This window comes from Acomys russatus, chromosome 28 (assembly GCF_903995435.1).
Source record: "Acomys russatus chromosome 28, mAcoRus1.1, whole genome shotgun sequence".
NCBI lineage: Eukaryota > Metazoa > Chordata > Mammalia > Rodentia > Muridae > Acomys > Acomys russatus.
Genome location: NC_067164.1, coordinates 14,796,748 through 14,810,058, shown reverse-complemented (window position 1 = coordinate 14,810,058; position 13,311 = coordinate 14,796,748).

The window sequence follows — 13,311 nt, the reverse complement described above, 5'->3', positions numbered from 1 at the left end:
TATGCCTAAACACGTTTGTTTGTTTGATCAAGTTGGGTACACCTGTGTTTAGGGCATATCTGTTTTCAATCCTGTTTTCTTCAAGGATTTCTCCTCCAATACGAATGGAGTGGCCACACAGGGCACGGTAGTGCATGCCTTTCATCCCAGCACCCTGGGAGGCAGAGGCAGAGCTCCTGAGTTCAAGGTCATCCTGGTCTACAGAGTGAGTTCCAGGACAACAAAGGCTACACAGAAAAACACTGTTTTGGAAAAATAAATAAATAAAAATAATCATTTCTTCTCGCTATTCTTGGTTTGAAGTCTGTTCTGACAGATATCTACAGTGACAACTGCTTGTTTCCTTTTCCCATTTAGGTGGAACACCTTTTTAAAATCCCTTCCCCCTCAGGCAATGTCTGTTACATGTAATGGGGCTCATCGCATGGGTGCAGCAGACAGGTGGCACCTGCTTTCTGTCTAATCTACCAGTTTGTGTCTTTCGGTTGGAGAACTATGAATATTAATATTCAGAGCAATTACCGAAAGTTGTGTGCACTGACTCCTGTCATTTTGCTGAGTTTCTCGTGTTTGTATTTTTTTCCTCTTCCTTGCTTGATTACCTATTGGTCTAGCACTGTTTGTTCTTTACGGCGTCCTCCTGGATAGATTTGTTTTCTCTTCAGTCTGAAAGATTCCTTCTAGTGTTTTCCATAGAGTCGGTTCGGTGATTTTAAATTTCTTTAGCCTATTTTAATCTTGGAAACCTTCCCCTCCCCCCACCTAAAATCATGACAGCTTTGCTGGGTATAGTAGTCTGCCTTGGCACCCATTGCCCTTTACGACCTAAAACACCTCAGTCTAGGCCCTCTTCTCTTTTAAATGTTCGGTTAAATGGTATCCCATCATTCTGAGGGACCCACTTACTACCTAACTTGCTGCTCCTGTTTTGCTGCTTTTAATATGCTTTCTTTGTTCTGTGTATTTATAGTTTTGTTTTGTTTTGTAATATAAAGAGGAGAGGTTCTTTTCTGGTCATGACTGTCTGGTGTCTCAAATGTCTCCTGTACCTAGACTGACATGTCTTCTTTCACTTCTGGAAAATCCTTCTCTTTCTTCTATACCTATTATCCATGGAGTTCGTTTTCTCGGAGTATCATTGCTTCCTTAGAAATACCACATGGACCTTTTACTTACTTTTCTCCTTCTTTGATTATTCTGATTCCTTCATGTGGCCTTCAAGTCTGGTTACTCTGACCTCCTTTTAATGTATTCTATTGGTGAGAATTTCCACGGAGCTTTTATTTGATATATTGTGTTTATTTCTGACACTTTACATGGGTTTTTCCCTCTTTTGTATTTCTATCTCTTTGTTGAATTTCTCCTTTTTTGTTGTTGTTGGTGGTGGTGGTGGTGGTTTGGTATGGTTGTTTGTTTGTTTGTTTGTTTGTTGGCAGGGTTTCTCTTATAGTCCTAGCTATCCTGGATTTGCTTCGTAGACCAGGCTGGTCTCAAACTCACAGAGATCCCTGCCTCTGCCTCCCTAGTGCTGGGATTAAAAGTGTGTACTACCATGCCCAGCAAATTCCTCCTTTTGTATTTTGCATTACTTTCCTCCTTTTGCTCAGCTGTTTGTGTTCTCAACAGACATTTGTTTTCTCTTTCTTTTCTTTTCTTTCTTTGTTAACCATTCTATTGAGTTCTATATATTTCATCTGAGTCACTCTCTCTAGATGTCATAACTGAGGAGTAATTTTTGGAGGAGTTATGAGTCTTGGTTCTTGGGTTTTTTTTTTTTTAATTTCTTGTGTTCCTATGGTGGGGTTTACATATTTAGTATTACTTCTTTGCTTGTATTTTTTATCAACTATATTATTTGTTTTCATTGAAGTGTGTTCATGTAGGACGTGGAGTTGAATGTGCAGTTCAGAAAATAGTTCCTCAATCCAGGAGCTCAGGAGACTGGTGGCAAATTCTGTATTATTCCCTGAGTGATATAACAGCGAGAGCAATCACAGCAGTTTGTATTACCACTAGGTAAACATTGTATTAGCCAACAACTATTATAACCTGGTCAACTTCAACAACTATGGGAGAATAAAAAAATCAAGGGTAATATAGGGTATATATAGGCTTCGCCTTTCCCAAACCTACTTTATTTTAGGTTCTTTAAATGCTTATACCTCCCTTCCAATCCACCTAACCTAGATAGGAGAGAGAGGAGGTTTAAGAGAACAGGAGAAGTAGACATTCGTTAATTCAGTTCCTGGGAGCGATTCACGTGGCATAGTTGGCAGGATTTCAGCAGACCAGCAATTACACCAAAGTTGCTGCTGGGACCTGGAACAGCAACTGGAGCTCGGAGGCTCGAAGCCTTCACTGGAGCAGCCTCTCTAGGAGTGTCTCAAAGTGGAGTGATGAACTGCCAAACAATACCAAGACCCAAAAATCCCAGCCTCTTGTTGTGGGCATATATATCCTCTCAGAGTTTGTACTAGGATGTTTTCAGCTGGCAAAACCAAGCCTCCTCCCCCATGAAGTGGTTCGACTTCTAAGTGGATTAACACTTGTTCTCTCATAAATCTGTTCCCCATCCCACACTTGGGACCAAAACAAAAACATGTTTCTATCCACTACAGGTATACTCGAATTTATTTAGTAAGATTAAGAGTGGGATGTAACTTGAGGTATGGTGGGTAAAGATAAGAATTAAATATTAGGCCAGCTCTGAAAAGAAAAGAAAAAAATCAAGGGAGTGAGTGCTGTGTAATAGTTTCCTCCAAAACTGATACATCCATCCTTCCAGAAGCTCCTTAAGCAGAAAGGTAACCACCTCAAAATGGTTTCAGGAAATCCCTGAAACTGATCAGAATCACTAGGCTCTTCCCTGCCAGAGTAAGCTGAGAGTCCCAGTCAGATGGGAGAGAACTGAGCTGCAAAGAAGACTCTGGGGCCAGAGCAGCTTCCTGGAAGGAACGGAAACCCGCCCTCTGAGTGGCTTGGAAGAGTCACTAGGGAAGGACACTCTCCAACCTGCTGTGTTGCCTGCAGGCTGGGTGCAGTGTGTTCCAGGTTCCCAGCTTTTGTGAGCTGTCAGCCATGCTGGAGTGGGCTTTGAGTCACTTCTGCTCTGCTAAGTTACCCCCAACCCATATTCTTCTAAGTAACCCCGATAAAACTTATTGCTTCGCCAAATTGAACTTTAGTGGTACCCATACTTTGCTCTGTTATGGGCTTCCTTCCTATCGGGGATGAGCAGGTGCGTGTTGAGTCTCCTCAGGAGACTTGCAGAGTTGGTTGGTGGGTAAAGCAGCTACAACGGGAAAGTTGATATACTGTTATGGTCCCCAAGTTTTATAGATTATTAAAGCTATGGAAAGCAATAATTGAAAAGCAAATAGAAGAGGAACTAAAGAGGGAAAAAGAAGGGGGAAATATGACAGGAATAAAAGAGGAAATATGTGGCTAAAGAGTGTAGTAAACATAAAATATCAGCCGTGAAACTTAGCTGAGCAACAAGTGAACAAAAGCTAACTCACCATGAGACACATACACAAGAGTGGAAATTAAATAATAGAAAATAAAAAGAATAAATAAAAAGAACACCTACAGACTGAGTTGTTGGCACAGCTACCGTCTTAGGATTTCTATTGCTATGAGAAACACCATGACCAAAGAGATACTTGTGGAGGAAAAGGTTTATTTCATCTTATACTTCCAAGTAAGGGCCCATCTCTGGGGGGAAGTCCAGGCAGGAATTCCACCAGGGCAGGAACCTGGAGGCAGGAACTAATGCACAGGCCATGGAGGGGCATTTGCTTGCTTACTAGCTTGTTCTTCATGGTCTGCTCAGCCTGCTTTCTTACCGCACCTGGCATCACCAGCCTCTGTGTGACACTTCCTACATCTATCATCAATCAAGAAATGGCACCACAGGCTTGCACACAGGCCATTCTGGCGGAGTATTTTCTCAATTAAGTCTCCCAAAATGACTCTACTGTGTGTCAACATAAAACTAGGCAGCACAGCTACACTAAGTTGAAAAGTAAAGTTCTCTGATCCCTGTGCCTCTGACAGTCTGTCGTCCTCTGAAGTCTCAACATTCTCTGGGTTCAGGCATGGGGAGAGGGGAGACTTCTGCTCTGCTGTAGCTTCTTCTGGTCCTCCAGATCTGGTGTGCGTGAGGAGCCCTTCTTACCTTTACAGCTTCTCCTAATCTCTGCAGCCTTTCAATTCTGCTCTCACTTTTCCCTGAGCCATTGTATGGTATTTTATTTCTAAAAAGAGTGTCTGTCACCTCTCCTATCCTCACATCCTTTTTTCCTACCTGATCTTGGCCGCACCCACTAGCAAATGGGCAGGTGTAACTTGGCTTTCCTTGAATCTTTATGCGCTTGAGCCCACACAGCACAGGGAGAGTGAGGCTGTGCAACACAGATTCCACAGTAGGACGATTCCGCTGCTCTTTGCTAGGCTAGACAGCCTTTGAGCTATGACTGCAGTGTACGAAATCCAATTACCCCAAAGTTGCCGTGCTTGCTGCCAAGCCACTGCCTATGGGCAGTCTAGTTGGCAGCTCTTCCCAGCACAGATATGCGAGTGAGGAAGGAGTCTCCACATGGTCCCGACCCCCAAGCATGAAATCCACCCAGCCTCACATCTCTGCTAGAATTATAAACCCTGTAGAGGAGGCAATTTCCTCCTAACCCACAGAAACCAAGAACGGAATAGAATGATTACCACAGTAAATCCTGAAATCATTTATTTAGTGGCAGAAGTATCCAGGTTGGCCAGTTAATCAAACACTAAGAGAATAAATTAAGCTACAGTGCCACCAATATGCTGCATATGTACATATTTCATATAAATAACATATATATGTATATAATTCAAATACATATAGCAATAGTACAGATGTGTGCAATCCTGAAAAAATATTTAAGTGCACTCTAATGAAGACTAAATAACTGTATTTGCAGTACCTATTGGTCAGACAAAGAATCTAAGGTTCAGACATGCATTTGGTACTTTAATGCCTCTCAATAAAACTAAGTTTAATAGTAAAACATATTCAGGTTTGAAAAAAGCTAAATTCAAGGAGCCACATTTCTGAGCCCTGGTGCATATTCAAAGCTCATGATTTTTCTTGCATCCCATTAGCAGTTCTCCTGAAGTTAAGTCCACATAGGTGGGGCTATTATTGCTCTTTCAGATCCATAGTCAATATGAAACCCTTTATCTTTTACTTTTTTAAAATATTTAACTTTTTTGTTTAGTTTGATCTTCTCTGTATGAGTATTTGCCTAGTCGTATGTATGTGCACCGTGTGCCTGGCCGGTGCCTGTGGAAGCCACAAGAGATGCCCTGGAACTGGGGTTACAGGTGGCTGTGGGCCGCTGTGGCGGAGCTGGGAGCTGAACCCAGGTCCTCTGCAAAAACAAAAATTGTTCTTACCTGCAGAGCTGTCACTCTAGCACTGCCTCTCCTTTTATCCTTTATGAACAAAATCAATTGAACTCAAGACTTCAGGGTTTCCATTTGTACCTTCAATACTATGTCCTATGGGTCATGCCAATGTTAGTATGGGCTCATGGGTGTTAGAATTATGGAACCACCCCCCACCAAACACACACACACACACACACACACACACACACACACACACACTGCAGTAACACTATGTGCTTAATGTTTTCTTCGTTTTGTTTTGTGTTTTTTGAGACAGGCACTTTCTATTATTATGTACCTCTGGCTGTCCTGGGACTGACTATGTAGACCTGGCTGGTCTCAAACTCATAAAGATCCACCTGTCTCTGCCTCCTGATTAAAGATATGTGCCACCACTTCTGGCATTTCAATACTTTTTTCTTTTTTCACACACACACAAAAATAATAATAATAATAACTAACCCAGGGTGGCGTTGAAGCCTTATATTGTCCCAGATACAATAGGGGCTTTTTTATTGTCATTTACTGGGGTCACATCTTTCAACAAAACAAATATGTTTGTATGCTTATTTGCTGTTGTTTTCTGAAGAGTCTGATTTAAAAGGTTAAAGTTTTTTCCCCCCCGCCAGAATTATATATACAGTAGAAATGAGATTTTTAAAAACTTAGTTTAGGAGCTGGCAAGATGGCTCATCAGGTAAAGTCACTTGGCATCAAGCCTCATGGACTGAGTTCTGTCTACTGATCTCCCAGGGTGGGGAGAGAGAATCACTTCCAGCAAGGAGTCCTCTCATACGCACATGTGTGCCTTGGCATTGTGTGCTGCATGCAGAGAAACACACACACAGTTAAATCTTTTTTTTTTTTTTAAAGAAAACAGAACTTATTTATTTTTAACAGGGGATTACAAATCTTCTTCTATAAAATGTCAAGCAGAAAAATATTTGAGTTTGCTAGCCAGTCTCTCTTCGCTTTGAGAAAATAGCTGTAAATGGTATGCAAATGAACGGGTGTGGCCAGATTTGACCAAAAGGCTACGTTTTACCAATAGCTACCTTTCAGATGCCTTAATGTGGCTTTGTACTCATTGTTTTCGTTTTATTTGAGGCTACGCCACGCCTCCTTACTCAGCCCCACCTCCTGTGCTGTGGAGGAGGTCCGAAATAAGTCAATCATCCTATGACGTCAGCTGGAATGCTACAGAGCTACTCCGGAGCACAAGAGGCGGGAGAGACTGAGCCACAGACTGTATGAGGTGTTGCCGAATGGAAAATAGGTGTAAAAAGACAGCACGTGCCTTCATTAAACAACCTAATAAGACTAATGTGACCAAAGTAAAGCCCTAAACATACATACTCCTCCTATATAAAGGAAAAGTGAAAGACAGGAAGAAATTAAAAGATTAACTTCATAAAGTATCTAATGACCTCCTTCTTCTACTCGTAGGAGCAGATCCTGTGCTCCTGTGGCCACGCGAGACATGTTATCAACCTGCCCTGAACTGCTTGTTTCCTTCCCAGCTTGTGTTACCAATCACTTTCTAGCTTTTTTTTTAAGGTCTCTCCAACATCGGACACACCGAGGTCTGAAATCAAGCATAAAATGTTCTCTGGCATTGCTGATCCTTTGTTCCTTCCTGAACTAATCCACCGAATCCAGCTTCCCCTGTACTGTACAGTCATTAGCGGTTCACACTCCTACTCTGGTGAACTGTCGCTCCACGTGAAGGATAAGGACAAAGAAAGCTGAGAGAGAGAGAGAGAGAGAGAGAGAGAGAGAGAGAGAGAGAGAGAGAGGGGGGGGGGGGGGGGGGGGGGGGGGGGGAGAGAGAGAGAGAGAGCGCAAGAGCAACAAAGCTCAGGTCCTCTGTATTCCGTGCTGAAGTATCTAAATCCCAGCTACACGCATGACTTTTCCTGGCAATGGCAGTCAGAGTGGGACTGAACGTTCCTATTGCTTTGAGAAGGACCTCGCTAGATCCTTCTTGTCTTACGAATGTACCATGAAGCTTGGGAATCAGACCATGCGAGATCCAGAGCTTGGTTGCTCCTTGCCCTCTCAGGAACGTCTTTTACTGTGGTGGTAGTACTGCTGGCTGAATGCGGCAGTGTTTACTAGTCACTTACTAACCACATAAAGGCGCACATAACTTACTAACCACATAAAGCCTTCTCAGCGCACCAAACGTACCTACCGCTTTGGTCTATATCTGTGTTCTGTTGGGGAAGTAAGACTGTTTATCTCGGTCTTGGTATGAAGAAGAGCACAGCAAACGGTCCTCACTATTAAATTCACATCCCATCCCCTGGAATTTTAATCTCCCTGGAATCCTACACTCATTAGGAGATACAGTTGAGAGAAGGATCAGAATTACATCAAGTAGCAGACCTATTTCTTTTCAATCACCCGTTCCTTCATCTTTTAAACTCTGAAAGCAGAGTTAGTGACCCAAGTCAGAACCCATTATTTCTTCTTGTTGAATCACATTTATTTTCTTTCATTTCTTTTTTTTTTTAAGATTTATTTATTTATTATTATGTATACAGTGCTCTGCTTGCATGTGCTCCTGCAAGCCAGAAGAGGGCGCCATACCACATTACAGATGGTTATGAGCCACCATGTGGTTGCTGGGAATTGAACTCAGGACCTTTAGAAGAGCAGGCCGGTGCTCTTAACCACTGAGCCATCTCTCCAGCCCCCTTCTTTCATGGGAACATGATGTGGGGCCTGGAGAGAATAATTGTCTTTTATCGCCTGCTCTGTCCCTCCATTGTTTCGCACCATCCACTCGTTCAGCAATGCACAGAGTTAACGATGTGTGAAACACTATGCTGAGTGGTAGGAACGGGTAGCAAGGTGTGGCGCTGTCCTTGTCCTCAGAAAGCTTACTGAAATGGTCCTACAAAAGACCGATATTAAGTGAACAGAGAAATAGGCAATTTGTTAATTACAAATGGTTGTGATTACAATATGGTTAGTTACAAAAGGTTGGACAGCAGTCGTCTTTGAAAAGAAATAGCTGGAGACCAACTCAATGAGTTCTGGTGAGTGGGCACCTAACACCTAAAGAGATGACAACAGAAGACAACTTTTCTGTCTCCACATTCCCTGCCACTGACATCATCTCTCAGTGGAACACAACAATGGGGCATGGATGGTACTGCTTGGGTGGGGCAATGAATGTTCCTGTAGAGTAAGTTAATGAAAGAATCATAGTGCCACATGACAGCTTTTCTCACCCTATAACGCTATACTTGCCTTTAGGGAAATCCCACAAATTGTTTGCTTACTGCACAGTGAGTGGCCTGTTTGTTTTGTGTTGAAGAGCTCAAGTTGGTGTCTCCAGTGGAATTCTACAGATCAGTAATGGCACAGGTTCTTAAAGGAATGAAAATCAAACTGGAAATGCCGCCCCCCCAAAATCCCTCTCCAAGACACACTCTTTGTTCAGGCATACAGCCCTAAACAATGCTCAGAATTTGCAGGGAGGTTGCGATTTAATGCATCCTTAAGACTTCTCTAGTGACCTGGATGGTAAATATTTATTACTGAGAGCACCCCACTCTTCAAAGTGTGTCCTCCCTCAGGGGATCATCACATCTCATTCTCGTCCACGACATGGAAGGTGTGTGCCAGAAGCACCTACTTCCTCTTTTTGTCCAGTGCTGGGTATATTTTTGACCCTTTGAATGTGGCAAAAATATGAGCAACTCTGAGTACTGCTAGCCAATGTTTTCATTTGTGTACTTTCTTTCCCATAGGATTTTGTTTCAATCTTTCACAGTTTGTCTTTTTTTTTTTTTTCCTGGCCAAGCCCTTATTCTCTTATCCCATTTTTACACCTCACAGGACTTGTCTGAACTCCATGATATTGACGTCCCTCTCTGTGTCCAGACTCTCCCCCACCTCCGTTTCCGGTTTCATTTCCTCACTATTTAAGCTAGCTTCTGAATTTCCAAGGTAAACATGCTTTTTCCTTTCATCAACTTGTTGTAGAAATAAATGGAGTCATTTCTCTAACTTTTGGCTAAGATCAAGTATAGAAGAACAGAGGTGTTCCATGGGAGAACAATTCAGTGTGCAGAAAAACAATTACAGTTTCACCCAGGACTGAAAAAAATAGCATTAAAAATATTTGGGCATGTACAATTGCCGGCTCTGTATTCTTGAAAATGGGGTCTAGAGTTAATAGTGTATATGTATAAGACAAAATAATATCTTATATACATATATGTGTATTAGATTATATGTATGTATGTATGTATGTATGTATGTGTATAGGACTGCACAGAAAGCTCCTCATCATCATAGCAAATGAAAAGAATGATAATAAAGTTAGCACTCATCAAGGAATCTTCCTAGGAAGAGTCTAAAAAGAGGGAGGAAAAGGTCATGTAATGTGCATCATCACTGCTGCAGTTGTAAAATAACATTTTAAAACAACTGAGAATCAGTTAAATGCCATATGGTCCATCTTTTTGATTGTCCACAATGTTGAGAGAAAGCAGGAGTTTTTAGAAAGGGTGTCAAACACAGTTCCACATCCTTTGTATGACTATATAGCACATTGTTAACATAGATTTTACATTATAACTTAAAAAGTTTTATGTTTATTGATAAGCCAGCCATACTTTAACATGTAAGCCCATATAGAGCACTGGGAAATTCACCCAGGCATTTCACAGACAAAAAAGAGGAACTTCTTTTCTATCTGAAGGTAAAAAAAAAAAACCGATGAACCTGCCACTTCAGCACTCTCCTCGCCAGTTCCCACCACGCTCACCTTCAGACAGCTGCACACAAGCTAAGTCATCCCACACCCGCCCACCCACGCTTTCTGTATACTCCCCCTCCACTCTAACCAGAACCCAAACATCATGGGTGGCAAAGGGCACAGGAGAGCCAGGAGAAACTGGTCTGATGAGGAATCAAAATTCTGTAGCATTAGCATTACAAGTGCCTTTCCTCAGACCAGTGCTACAAGACTCTGGAGAACTTGGGAGGCTGGTGCTTAAAGGGGAAGGTACCACGGAGGCCATTGTTTGAACTAAGAGGTCTCTGAAACATCGGTTCAGCATATGAACTCTCTAACGAGCCTTTGAGAACCAGCCAGCTTCTACAAAAGCTCAGGGTAAGTGGGAACAGGGGATCAGCCGTGTTGATTAGTCTGTTTATTTAGCTAATAAAACTAAACTGTTTTTTTAGGCACAGTAGTTGGTTTCTTTGCCAGTGTAAGCAGAAAATTGGATTCACTGTGTTTAGGCATGCCCTTTCATTCAAGTCAGAGTTGTACGTTCGTAAATCTTATCGTGTTTAATATCTATGCAGGTGATTTCGGGACTATGGTGCTAACATTATTCATTCCTTTAAAAGAGAGACATGTGGGGCAAGGGGGTCTTTGCCTGAAATTCTGAGTTTCAATTGGGTCTTTCCCCCATAAACTTAGGTTACTGTTTATGGTTTTCCTCCCTTATAAACACCATAGCAGCCAGAGAGAGAGTTCTCATGAAATTTGTTTTTCATCATATAATGATCTTAAAATTCTATTTAAATCCTAAGTCAGGCGTGGCATTTCCTAGTGTGCTGGGTGTTTAGGAAGCTTGGTTTTCCTTTCACACCATTGCTTTCCGCCTCGGGAACCTCAGCAGGCAGAGTGATGCTGAGTGCCTCCTCTCTCCATTCTCCAGGCCTCCCCTCGAAAAATTCCCTACACGTGTAGTGTAGCGCGTGCATGCAGTATACGCAGAAACAACAAGCAGATCCTCCATACAATACTATTTATGGCCTATTTTCATGCTTCTTAGTATACAAAGGGTCCGGATGCACAAAGTCTAAGAAACTCAATTCAAAACTACATACACTTATAAAACTTATAAACTTATAAAAATTTTTAATTACGTTAGGTACAGAGGTACTTTTTAAATCATCAGGCTGGTCTTGTTACAAAGGCATACTCCAGGTTCTATTTATCAGTCATTTTTAGAAGAGAGGAAACCATTGAGATGTAATATGAATAAATTAATAAAATAAAATTAAAAAAAAAAACAGAAGAGAGGATGATGGCAGTATTCTGCTGGCTTGGTTTCTAACTTTCCCTCATACTTAAATAACTTATCATTCCAACTTCCGCTTTCTTTAACAACATTTCAGCTGTAGGTACATCCTTATCCTAGCGTCATATGTTCTCACAGATATCAGACAGTTATGTTTCACAACTCAGGTTTGCAGGTCTTTCGTAATTACAGGTTAAGAGTGCCGTGTTTACCTCTACAGACTAAGGAATAAATAATTAAGCAATGCGTGAGTAACGCAGCCATAATTATGCTATTTAGACAAGTGCTGGGTAGGAATAGTCTCCATTCACAAACAGGAAGCATTTTCTTTATGACATGCTGTTCTAAATCTCAATTTAGAATAACTAATGAAAATGATTATAAATCACTCTGCAAAATAAATAAATAAATAAATAAATAAAACCGCTAAGCCTGAGCTGAATCAGTCCTGTTGATTAGAGCTTGTTAAGGGTTTGGAGCAGAGAGATAATGTTGTCTCGTCATTGCTGGGCAAGGTCAAACACTGCTGTGGGTGAGAAGCAGGAGTTCCACAAGACAGAGACGTGCGTGCAACGATGGCCACACACCAGGCCTCCAATTGCTTCGGCTGTTAGGCAGGTCTTTTTTTTTAAAGACAGGGTCTCATGTGGCCCAGGTTGACTCTCACTTCCTATATGACCTTGAGCTTTGCTCTTCCTGCCTCCCGAATGCTGGGATTACAGGTGTCTGCCATCATTCAAGTTTTGCGTAGTGCGGGAGATCAACCTCATGGCTTGACATATGCTAGGCAAATACTCTACCGAGTCATATGCCTAGCCCTGTTAGGTCTTTTTTTTTTAAGACAGTATTTTTTCTACCACATGCATATAACACACACAACAGACACACACATATACACACCCATACACATATGACACACATGTACACATATGATACACACACATATACACACCCATACACACATGACGCATATACACATATGATACACACACACACACTCCTGCTATTTCTGTTAACAATATACACACACATATAACACACACTCACACACACTTCAACTATATCCGTTAACAATAACAAACGTCACAAAACAGTAATTCCCTTTGTTTTATGAAACAAACTCTAATACTTTCCATTCAACTGTATTTCAAGTGTTCATTGAGTTTTGTTATTCGTTAGATAGGCTTCAATTTATGCCACACTGAAACCATTAGAATTTTATAATGATAAAATGGTTCACGGGCAAAAAATGTTTTTTTTCGACAATGATACACAAAATGGATTCTTGACAAGTCATGTTTATTGATCCGGACCTATAGTCCCAGCACTTGGGAAGCTGAGGCAGGGGGATTGACTCGTTTTACATATTAACTTTTAACATGTATCACCATTTTTTTTTTCATAAATTTAAGTATAAATAACCAATTATTTATTAGCCACTCTTTATTTCTCATAGATTTGCTTTCTTCCAGCTTATTTATCTTTGTGGCCTTTGTCCTGACTTAGTCACTAATGAGTTCTTGAATTGCTGTATTACCTTAGAGTGTTTATTTCTTTTCTTTCTCTTATCCTCTGAACCAAGTCCAGTACAGATTGGTATAATGATTCTGATCCCTCCCACCCTCACCTTTTAATCAAGATAACCAGAATTCTCCATCATGCACTGGTGAACTGAGCCCCTGTATAATTCTTGCTGTGCCCCTGCCCCAATGAAAGCAAGCATCTCCTCTCCTCCTTCCTGTAAAACTTACCATGACTTTGAATAACAACTTGTTTTTACTTTCCCTTTCTCTCTCTCTCTCTCTCTCTCTCTCTCTCTCTCTCTCTCTCT